Here is a 12,255-nt window from a genome sequence, read left to right as displayed (position 1 = left end):
TTCCCATGAAGCCATTATGTGGCCAGATTTACTGGTATCCATTCCTATGTCCCATGGCTGCAGCCGAGAGAGAGAGAGAGAGAGAGAGAGAGAGAGAGAGAGAGAGAGAGAGAGAGAGAGAGAAATAAAAATTAAAATAACAAACGGGATCCCAGGCTCCTATCTCAAGCGTCCTTGAGAATAGGCAGGCTGCATATTGGCATTAACAGCACAGGTTACCCCAACCATTGTCACGATAAGTATAAGGGCCCAGGTGTATGCACCAGAGTCCCCTGGGGGCCGACAGCATCCCATACTTAGTCAAGATAGAATGTGTCATGGCATGCAGGCGAGGACCCCCCAGGGGTCCAGCGTGAGTAACATAGCTCAGGCTGCAGAGCCGCAGGAAACGGCGGTGAACTCACCTGTGGTGGGGGAAGACGGAGGGGTGGCGAGACACAGAGGCAGTCATGAGCACTGTCCCTCCATGTTACCACAGTGGCTGCTGTGGTGGCAGTTACAGGTCCTTGGTTAGATTTCCAACAATGTTCAGCCTCCGACACTGAGTGCATGGAATATCCTATCCTTGAGTCATGGCACCAAATGATGGTTATGATAAACGGTACTGGTGGTGGTGCTGGTTACCGGCGGAAAAGTCACATGACTACCAGAGTTACAAAGAGCTTTATTAGAAAGAAGGAGGGAATAGGAGAGAGGAGAGCCAGGCCTGGAGAGAAAGAAAGATGATGGGAGCAGAGCAGAGAGCAGGGAGGAGAGAGGGAGAGAGCAGAGAGAGAGAGCAGAGAGAGAGGGGGGGTCTGCATTCAGCTTTTTAAGGTGGGTATGTAGGCGCCCATGCACGCTGATGACATAAGATGCAAGACTCCAGTCTACACATGTGCTGGAGTAAGGGCAGGATCCTAACATTAGGTTCCTTGGACAAGGGCAAAAAGCAGCCACATTCTTCACCAAAATATCACAAGGACAGTCTCTAGGGCACATATTAGTATTCTTCTCCTCTAAAACCTCTTGAGCCAGGCACTCACAGTTCAAATAACTCTTAGCACCACTGTTTCCATGATCCTTGTAATATGGCCCATTAATCAGTGCTTAAAATATTCCACTGCTTTCCTAACCCGAACTTCCAAAGTCCATATAATTCTGCAAATCAAAACTTGTTTTGGCCTATCACAGCAATAGCCCAGTCCCTGGTACCAACTATTCTTAGTTAGGGTTTCTATTGCTGTGAGGAGGCACCATGACCACAGCAACTCTTATAAAGGAAAACATTTAATGGGATGGCTTATATTTTCAGAGGTTTGGTCCTTTATCATCATGGTGTGACAAGGAGGCACATAGGCAGACGTGGTGCTGGAGAAGGAGCTGAGTGTCTTACATCTTGACCTGCAGGCAACAGCCAGTGATCTGGGTCACTGGGCTTGACATGAGCATATATGAGACCTCTAAGCCCCCTCCACAGTGACACACTTCCTCCAACAAAGCCACACCTACTCCAACAAAGCCACACCTCCTAAAAGTATCACTTCTTATCAGCTTACGGGGGCCAATTACATTCAAACTATCACAGTGCTGATTTCTGAGTTTGTCTTTGTTGGAAGGGTGCTTTTTTCCCCTTGGTTTATGTTTCTTCTTTGGTATTCTGGTCTTTGTGGTCTGTATTTCTGACAGCTGGTGTGAACTCTAGCCCAGCATGGATTCTTTGTCAGAGTTTGGGGCTGGACTTCTGGCAGCTAGTGTGGTCTTTGGTACAGCAGGGAGTCTGTGTTCTTCTGACTGGTGTGGCCTTCACCTGAGCAGCAGTGTGTCAGCAGCTTTGGACTTTTGGATCTCAAACGAGGCAGTGTTTGGGGGTTCCAAGGATTGGCGAGCTTTTTACATGTTTTTCTGACTGGTGTGGCCTGCACCTGAGCAGCAGATACCTGCCCAAGGTGGGTGTGGGGCCAGGGAAGGGTGATAGCATGGTGGGATCTGAATCAAAAGTATGGGATATTTATTTCTAAGGAAAGTTGGGTCTCTTACTTGTTTTTCTGATGGGATTGGCATCCAGCAATAATCTTTTAAGTAACCTCTTAAGCATCCTCAGAGATACAGGACAGGGAGGAGGTTCTTTAGCTCAACATTTCCTTGTTTTATTTTTAAAGATTAAAATAAAATAATTTGTGTAAAAGAATTATATATGTATGTATGTATGTATGTATGTGTCTCTGTGTGGTAATGTGTATCACATTATGTGCAGGTGCCTACTGAGTTCAGAAGAGATCATTAGATTCCCTGAACTGGAATTTGAAGGAGTTCTGTGTAGCCAGAAAGATTTCCTATGCCCTGCCTGGCCCATGGTTGGGAAAAATCTCTCACCCACAGTCCTGTAGCCTTTTATAAAATAATCCCACAGAGTCTTAATATAATTTATAACTACTTTGCCATTAGCTCAGGCTTATTACTGACTAGCTCTTACACTTAAATTAACCCATAATTCTTATCTATGTTTAGCCAGGTGGATTGGTACCTTTTCTCAGTTCTGCCTTCTCATCTTGCTTCCTCTGTGTCTGGCTGGTGACTCCTGACTCTGCTCTTCCTCTTCCAGCATTCCTTTAGTCTGCTCACCCCACCTATACTTCCTTCTTGGCTACTGGCCAATCAGTGTTTTATTAAACCAGTGTACAAAAGCATTATCCCACAGCATTTCTCCTTTTCTGTCTAAACAAAAAGGAAGGTTTTAACTTTAACATAGTAAAATTACATATAATAGAACAGTTATCAAGCAAGAATTACAGTTACAATACCTAGTTTATTTGTGTTTGGCAAAATTAAGGAAAATGTTTTATCATATATCTTATATTTGTGTCTAAAATTTCATATCTAATTTATCTTTTATCATAATCAAGGAAAATTATGATTATAACTATCTAGTCTTCAACTACATCAAAGACCCAGAAGGATACAATATTACCTAAGTAAACAGGAAGAAGCATTGTAAGCAACTTCCAAAAATCTAGAATGACAGAGACAGCCAACTAACTGGACAGTCATCCAAAGTTACTCTGCAATGTTGGGTTATCCATCTTCAGCCTACAGGCCTAGAGTCTCTCAGTCACTTTTCTCTGTGTCCTGTAGAATGTCTGGCAGTCTTCTCTGTGAAGCAGGAACCTGAAGGACCATTTTATCATGCAAAGTTCAGTGGTCACCATCCTTTGGGTCCTGTTTGTCCAGTTTGTGTAACATATTATCAGCAGTCCAGGCAAGAGCAGTTTCTTGCTCAAATGGCTATTTTTGCCAAGAAGAAGATAAACTCCATATAGAGTGTCTTTGATGCCTGTCTTTCTCTTTAAAGTAAATGGGTGTTGCCAGGAGCAGACATATTTCAATATCCAGAAAAGTCTAAGATTTTAAAATATTTTAAAAGCCATATTCTGTAGGTCTTTGAAGTATTTGAAGATTACCCACTTAATTGAACTCTATCTATGTATCCATAGAAAACTTAACATGACTATAATTTTGACTATCATAGATGACTAATTATTGATTTGTATCTGTATTTCTTAATTATATATTACAATTTCAATGAGCTGCACAAACACAATACCTTAAACAAGAGTAGAAATATATATATATATATACAGTATAACAAAATTAATTTTAAATTTGTGATAAACTAAAATCTATAGTAATGTAAAACCTTTTACAATAGTTGTTGCTCCTTAAAAGTAGATTTAATAATCTACCCTTTCATCCTATCATATCTATATTATACATTTCTATATCATACCATCTTTTTTCTTTTAGAAAGAGTTTGCTTTTATAATTAACCCCCTTTAAATAAAAATAAACATTTATAAACCATATTTGGGAATTTGGGCATAGATTCTCATACTACGTCTTGCTAGATGGAGGCACTGGCAATCTTATGGCGATCCTGAGAAAATTAAGAATTATGGTCAAGTTCTGACTGGAATAGTCTGTGAGGCTGCATTGTCTGAGCCAGTTGCCTTGAAGCCAATCTGGACATTGGCCATTAGAGACCTTTCAAGGAGACTTGGCTGATCAAATCTGATGTATCTTAACCTAGAACAAATGCATAGCCTCTTGCTCCCTGTGGAAACAAAAGCAGTCTCCTTTCCAAAGCAACATATCTTTAGATCTAAATTTTGAAGTCAAGATTCCTTATAATATATATATTGGTTTAACTTATCAACCTTTATAATCAAATGTCTTTCTGCAGTTAAAAATCCCAAAGACAATGTAATCCAGACTCGGTGTGTGATTTCCATCTTTATGTGGCTTATTTTTTATATTACTTTTACTGTCTCTTTAAAGACTTTATTTTTTAAAAACTATTTCTTTATAGAACTGTCTATATTTATTTTCTTCTCTCTTCCAAGCCTAAATACGTTTTTCACATACATTGTAAACTGTTTAGAGGTTTATTCCGTCTGAATCTGTTTAATTATGAATCTATTGCTTTAAATTTCAGTGGCTAGTACTCAAGTGGAAACCTTGGCTGCTGACTCTACCAATTTCAGCTTCCCAATGTGGTGGTGGTACATTTACTGCCAGCTCTGGGAGCCACGCACTCCACAGACTCTGGGAGGCAGTGGGTTTGTGCCTCCACCCAGCAGTGTGTAGCCCAGAAACCTTTTTTTTTTTTTGTACCAGCAAAAGCTAAATCCACCACTCAGCATACTGTGTGGCTTAGAGATGCCTCTGTGTACTGTGGCAGGAATCTACCATGCTGCACTCAAGCCCATTTGCTGTGAACCCTCCATACTGTAGCTAAAGTCAGCATACCATGGCATCTCTGTACCTTGGTGTCTTTATATCTCGGCCTGTATGAGACATGAAGTAGAAAGCTGTTTTTGGCTCTGTTATTGTGTGTTTAGAAGCCCTTTTTAAACTCTTTTAGGCCTTATGGAAATTTGAGAGACCCATGTTGGTATGCCAAATGTAGTCCGAATTTTCCTGTGTCCCACCTGGCCTGCAGTTGGGACAAATTTCTCACCCACAGTCTTGCAACCTTTTTTATAAAATAATCACACAGAGGCTTAATATTATCTATAACTGCTTGTCCATTAGCTCAGGCTTATTAATGACTATCTTTTACACTTAAATTAACCCATAATGTTTATTTATGTTTAGCCACATGGCTTAGTACCTTTTCTCAGTTCTGCCTTATCATCTTGCTTCCTGTGTGTCTGGCTGGCAACTCCTGACTCTGCCCTTCCTCTTCTCAGCATTCCATATTCTGCTCACCTTGCCTATACTTCCTGCGTGGCTACTGGCCAATCAGTATTTTATTAAACCAGTGTACAAAAGCATTATCTCACAGCAGTTGTGAGTTGCCTGAAGTAAGTGCTGGTAACTGCACTTGGGTCCTCTGAAAAAAGCAATGTCCTTGTAACTACTGAGCCATCTCTCTATTCCCCTCTCCTCCTCCTCCTCCTCCTCCTCCTCCTCCTCCTCCTCTTCCTCCTTCTCTTCCTGCTCCTCCTTTTCCTCACCCCCTTTTTTTTTATTCTGACAGTCTTTTGTGTCCTAAATTGACTTTAAACTGCTCTTGCAGAAGACGTAGTTTTGATTCCCAGTACCCTCATAGCTCACAACTGTCTATAACTCCAGTTCCAGGGGATTTGATGCCCTCTTCTGGCCTCTTTGGGCACTGCACACACAATTATTGTATGTATACATGCAAGCAAAACAGTCATCTGTTAAAAAGAACACTGGGGCAGGGAAGAATATGTATTTTGTTTGAACTAGATTTCTTAGATCCTGAATGAGAAATTGCTCGGGGTCTCTCTTCTCTTCCCCATTTTTTCCGTCTTCTTCTCTTTCCTCAATAACTTGTCTTTTGCTCATTGTTCTTTCCTGACTTTTCTCTTATCCCATTCTTCCTCCTAAAGACGCGAGGCCAGCAAGATGGCTCATCTGATGGAGTGCTTGCCATGGGGCCCAATGACTTGATTTTGATTCCCATGATCGACATGGTAACAGGAGAAAACTGAGTTACAAAATTGTCCTCTGACCTCCATGTTATAATGGCTTGTGTGACACACACACACACACACACACACACACACTCATAAATAATTATAAAAAATTAAGAACTATATAGATATCCTTGTCTCCTCATTATTCTCACACACCTTTCTTCCAATTAGAGAAAGCAATAGGAAACCTGAATGAGGTTTATCTGTTGGCAGCCCCCTGTGTGTGACCCAGTTCCCTTGTGCCAGACACTGTTGATTGGGAGTGTGCAGACCAGTTGCAGAACACTTCTGTCCTTCACATGTCCCCAGCACTTAGTCCAGGACCTAGTTCAATAAGGACTGTGGAGCTGTGAAAAAGCAGACAGATGAGCCACGTTCTAAACCTGCAGGCTTTTCTAGTGCAAAAGTGACAAGTTCTAGGAAAGTGTGACTCATGGAGCTAGGGAAGCACGGGGTGGGGGTGGGGGGTGGTTCTAATCCAGAGAAGCTTGCAGGAGGATCTCACTGAGAAGGTGATTTGACTTAACTCCTCCCCTACCCTAGAGGGATGACTGGCATATGCCATTATTTTCATGGAGTCCTGCTTCCTCCTTGACTTTCCCTGACCCTTGATAAGTTTTTCATCTACCAAGTCTCAGTTTCCTTATTTGTAAAATACTGATAACAGTAAAGTTCCCATGTGTTTTTCACAAAAATTAAATGAAACAACATGTATAGCCCTAAGAAGTTACCTGTCTTAGAGTAACAACTTGTTGCATGCTAGTGAGTTGCTTTATATTGTATTCTTGAGTGTTTAATAAAATATATTTCCATTTTAATACATTTTTTTTAATCTTCTGACAATGTAAGAGGGCACTGGATCCCTTGGAACTAGAGTTACAGGTGACTGTTAGCTTCCATGTACAAGTTGGGAATTGAACCCAGGTGTTCTTAACTGCTGAGCCATCTCTCCAGCCCCAAGAAAATATATTTTAATGTGATTTTTTTTTGAGACATGTATGCCATGCTGGCCTCAAACTTCTGAACCTTCTCCCTCTACCTGCCAGGAGGTATGTGCCACCATGTCCAGCTTATGTGTGCTAGGGTTATGCCCTAGGATTTCATGTGTACTAAAGTGTGGACCTTCAATTTAATTGTACTCATTAAAGGGAAATTTGGGGCATTTTTGCTAAAGAACAGCCTTGTTGTTGTAGTGTAACTCCAAGGCAGAGGTAGAGAAAATTAGCTCATGTTTCCAGACACACAGGGGGCAATGGGTGAGAGGGTATAGCAGTCAGGCATGGCAGGGACAGACATAATGTAAACAAATTACCATTATTTGTAGCTGGAGGGCTTCTCTCCAGGTTTCACCAAGCCCCGCAGTCCCACAATCCACGTATAAAATAATCACTTAGACGCTTATATTACTGATAAACTGTATGGCTGTGGTAGGCTTCTTGCTAACTGTTCTTTTATCTTAAATTAACCCATTTTTATAAATCTATACCTTGCCACGTGGCTGGTGGCTTACCTGTGTCTTTACATGCTGCTTATCCTGGCGGTGGCTGCAGTGTCTCCCCTCCTTCTTCCTGTTTCCCCAATTCTCCTCTCTCCTTGTCCCGCCTATACTTCCGGCCTGGTCACTGGCCATCAGTGTTTTATTTATATAGAGTGATATCCACAGCAATTATTATAACTTTTTTTAAAATTTGCAAATGTTAGTTTATATATATGTTTCTGTGGTTTGTACCCAAAACACATTAAATGAACCTGTTCTCTAGTTTGTCTTGTTCTAGAGCCAAAGAGATAAAGATATTCTTTTGCTATATTACATTTTTCTTCTTTCTTTTTTCCCTCTTAATTCTTTTGTTAGATTGAAATCTCATCCTCTTCCTCCTCCTCTTCTTCCTTTTCTTCTTTCCTCCTCCTCCTCCAATTCTTCCTCTGTAGGAACATAATGAAACCTAGGGCCTCATGAATACTGGGCAAGCACTCTCCTGATGAACTGGATCCCAGACCTCATTTTAAATTTATTTTTAATAAAAAGTCATTTATTGTAATGAACTCACAAGTAAAAACACCACTCAACCTGGTGAACCTAGCCATTCAATTGCTTGCCCTGTTCCTAACTCTATACTTGTCAGTGAAGTTCAGGATGGTTAGGTGGCCTTTCAGGAGCTTTGCTTAGGGTTTTAAACTTTCACTGTCAATTACATTTTAGGGACTTATCCAACACACACACACACACACACACACACACACACACACACGCTGATAGAGACACAAGTCATGTGTCATTTACCTGCATCCCATCCTTCCTCATCACCTGATATCTTACTTAGGGTTTCTATTGCTTTGACCAAACACCATGACGGAAAAGCAAGTTGGGGAGGAAAGGGTTTATTTGGCTTACACCTCCATATCGATTTTCATACTGAAGGAAGTCAGGTCAGGAACTCAAACAGGGCAGGGCAGGAATTGATGCAGAGGTCCTGGATGGGTACTGCTTTCTGGCTTGTTTCCCATGGCCTTGCTCAGCCCATCCACAAAGGGCTGGGCCCTCCCCCATTGATCACTAATTGAGAAAATGTCTTACAGCTGGGTCTCATGGAGGCCTTTCCTCAACTGAGGTTTCTTCCTCTCTGATGACTCTAGCTTTTGTCAATATGACACACAAAACCAGCCAGTACACCTGAGATTACAGTTTTCTGGTCTTTTTAATAGACGTAACACACCCTGTTGTGAGCTGTGTGACCTACCTTCAGACCAGTATATGAATGCTTGTCCAACAGGTCTCCAGTTGAGGTAAAAGCCCATGGAGACAGTCTTACTTGGCAAGGACTAGTATACTTTGGGACAGCATAGAATACTGCTGAGAACATGCAGCCTGTATGTTCTTTTCTCTTTAGTAATATTGATGATTCTCTTGGTGGTTTTAGTGTCATTTTGTCAATCATGCACGGGACAGATGTGATCATTCTTGGAAACCCTGTCTTTTTTTTTTCTTGAATATTTTCCCCTAGAATTCTTTGGGAGCTGATGCTTCTCAGATTTCTTGTCTGGGGATGCCAGCTACCAACTCAGACCCCAGGAGATGTTCTAATTCATTGCTGACAGGATCAGAGACAGATCACCCCTATTTCTGCAAATATGTTTTGAATTGGATTGTTGTCCTTGAAAATATGTACCTATGTCAATCATCTTTTAGTTTTGTAAAGACAGGATGTGCCTGGCTCAATATTTTCCAAACCAGCAAAATGATAAGTGTTGCTTTTGGTTTAAAGATATTTTGATGTAGAAGTATGAAAAAAAACCCTATTTGACATGTTCGTTTTTGCTGGAGGTTAACATTGGAGGATGGGAAAATCTTGTTTGGAAAAACATACTTGTTTTGATGTATAAATAAAGGTGGCTGGAGCTATTTGGAGTTGGCCACTTGTGTGAAACTGATCTGGTGGTCAGACAGTTCATTTTTTGTGCTGACACCCCTTCCCAGCCTGAACCCAGGCTGCATCAGAACCGTGGCTATAACCACACTAACAGCACTTACTTACATACTTACATTCATTATAGGCTAGGATCCACATATGGGGAAGATGAGATGGCCATATTTTACAGTATATATTCTAAGCCAATCTATTTTCTTGCAAAGTTTGTTATTTCATTTTTCTTTCTGATAAAAACAATTTGCTACATATATTGCTGCAGGCTGCAAAAAATATGTGAAGTACGAATTCAGCTGGTTATGCCAAAGCTATACCTGGAAGAATTAAGGACTCTTCCAGAGGATGAGGCCAAGGCTCAAGGAGTGTTGGTGATATTGGCTTTTGATTAAGAGCTGATTCCTGCTATGAATTTGTTGTGTGCTATTGTAGCTTTTTCATCATTCATTGGGCACAATTTCCCCTATACAATTAAAGTATTTGTATGACTTTCTCCAACTGTGCTAACAACAGACACAGTCAAAATCCCTAATTTCAGGCCTTTCTGTAATTATGTTATTAGCAGCATCTAGCCAGGACCATCTTTAGATGATGAAAGAGTCTGAAACCTCCCAGATTCTCTGGGAATAGACTTAAGCATCCAGATGGTCTGTTTGTGAAGGCCTGGTGTGTAGCAGGAATCTTCAGAGTTCTTATTAATAAAATCAAACCCGAGGCCTGTTATTGGGGTGAATACTGGAAGGTCAGAGAGACAGAACAAGCCACAGCTATCTCACCTTGCCAATTCCTCAGCTGGTCCTGTTTCCTCAGACTGGAAGCTTCTGTGTCCTCATCCCAATGGCTCTCAGCTGAACTGCTGCTGGAAAGCCTGAAGCTTAACCAGCCACATGTTTAACCAGCCAAATGCTACTAGTTTCTGGTCCTCACGCCTTATATATCTTTCTGCTTTCTACCACCACTCTCTGGGATTAAAGGCTGGCTTTCTGGGATTAAAGGCGTGTGTCACCATGCTTGGCTGTTTCCAATGTGGCCTTGAACTCACAGAGATCCAGAGGGATTTCTGTCTCTGGAATGCTAGGATTAAAGGCGTGTGCTATCACTGCCTAACTAGTGGCTTTTCTGTTCTCTGACCCCAGATAAGTTTATTAAGGTACACGATATTTTGGGGAACACAATACCACCACACTGGTGGATGTGCTAATTAAGCTTAACCTTCCCCTTTCCAAAGTCTTATCTCTAGTTTTAGATCTACCTTTAACAATGAACTCAGAACTAAAGGGTTTCTTTCTACTTACAGGTACATCAAGCTGTGACTCAGGCTGCCCAGCCACCGAGTGCACTTCTCAGCCCTGCCAGAAAACACAGCAGCCGAGATAGCTTGGACAGATAGGGGAACCAAAAGAAAAGAGAAGGCAGTTCTATTTCACACATGACATAGTGACTTATAGGTTCCACAGGTTCTTAACATTTCCACTAACCACTTCTACGAACATAGTTTGAGCACATGAACCCCCTTTGCTTAGATAGTAACCGAATTTAGCCCTTAGTTGATTCATTTCTCCATTAGTCACTCCCCTTCTGGGTTGTAAATGAGAGCTGACAATTTGTGTGGTTCTTATTGCCACTCCTTTTGACCCTGAGGGAATTCAAGCCTGGTGACCTTGCCTCAGCCAGAGCATTGCTATACAACTGTGAACCTCAGAGACTTAAAGGGAACTAGATTGGAGGACTAGAAGAGAGAACTAGAAGGACGAGATGGAAGATGAGGAAGAGCCAGATAGGGAAGAACTAGGTGGGTAGAACGAGATGAGAGAGACCAAGATGGGGCAGAACTAAGATGAGGGAATTAAGATAGCATTTAGGGAGAGCAGCAGAAAGATGTAGAGAGAATCAGACAGGAAAGGAGCAGGGTATGAGAGCAGAAATGGAAGCTGTGTAGAGAAAGAACTGACTCAGAAGAATAAAGTGAATGGATTAAAGAGTTTCATGTGCATAGATTCATTTCCTATCATCTAAGATTAGATTAACAGCTGGTTGTAGATTCTTCCATGGACCCTGGGAAAGAGCCATCGAGGTGCTGGACCCCAACAGTCCTCATTACCTGGTGCTACAAACAAATTTAACTGATTTTGGTACTTAGGGGACTGATAGGAAGCAAGGTTTGGGGCATACCCTGGTAGAGGGCTATTGAGGGGCTGGACCCCAATAGCCTTCGTTAATATATAAACTGGAATATAATGCATCTACAAAGAAAAATTTTTATTATACCTCTTTATTCATGTTGCACCCTCAAGTGTGCATGTGTTTATGTATTTGTATGCTGGTACCATGATGGATGGGCAGAGGTCAGAGGACAAGTCTCAGAAGTTGATTCCCTCTCTCAATCATGTTGATAATGGGAACTGAACTCAGGCCACCAGGTTTGTTGGTAAGCACCTTTACCCCAGAGCCAATTCCCTGCCCCCTAAAGTAAACTATTAAAACACTATGAATTTGTTTTGTTTTTGTTTACCCAGGACATTTGTTACATTGGTAGTTTGTGACGAGCACAGGACACACTAGATGCATCTGAAAAACAAACTAGCAAGGAACGCAAATAAAATAAGGAAGCAATGGAGTAGCGTTCTTCCTCTCTGTCCTGTATCTCCTGGGATGTTTGAGGGACTACCTGAGAGAATATTGCTGTATCAGGATTCCAGCCCTCATATCCCAAGAGAATCAAACAGGGCAGCAGAAACTTTTTTTGAAATCTCTCATCCCTGCACAAAAAGAATTCATAAAGATACCCAAGCCTGCGATGTATGTAATTTATTCTCCTTTCCTGTGTCATTAGCATTCTAGTAACTGGGTAA

The 12,255-nt window shown here is 41.5% G+C and overlaps 1 protein-coding gene across 3 annotated transcripts in view; it reads right to left on the bottom strand.

The window, feature by feature from the left end:
* Positions 1 to 12,255, bottom strand: part of LOC114687756 (intelectin-1a-like) — an 87,678-nt gene that overhangs the window by 31,023 nt on the left and 44,400 nt on the right. The window lies entirely within an intron of this gene.

The sequence above is a fragment of the Peromyscus leucopus genome, chromosome 15, assembly GCF_004664715.2.
Source record: "Peromyscus leucopus breed LL Stock chromosome 15, UCI_PerLeu_2.1, whole genome shotgun sequence".
Classification (NCBI taxonomy): Eukaryota; Metazoa; Chordata; class Mammalia; order Rodentia; family Cricetidae; genus Peromyscus; species Peromyscus leucopus.
This window is presented reverse-complemented; position numbering and strand designations above follow the sequence as displayed.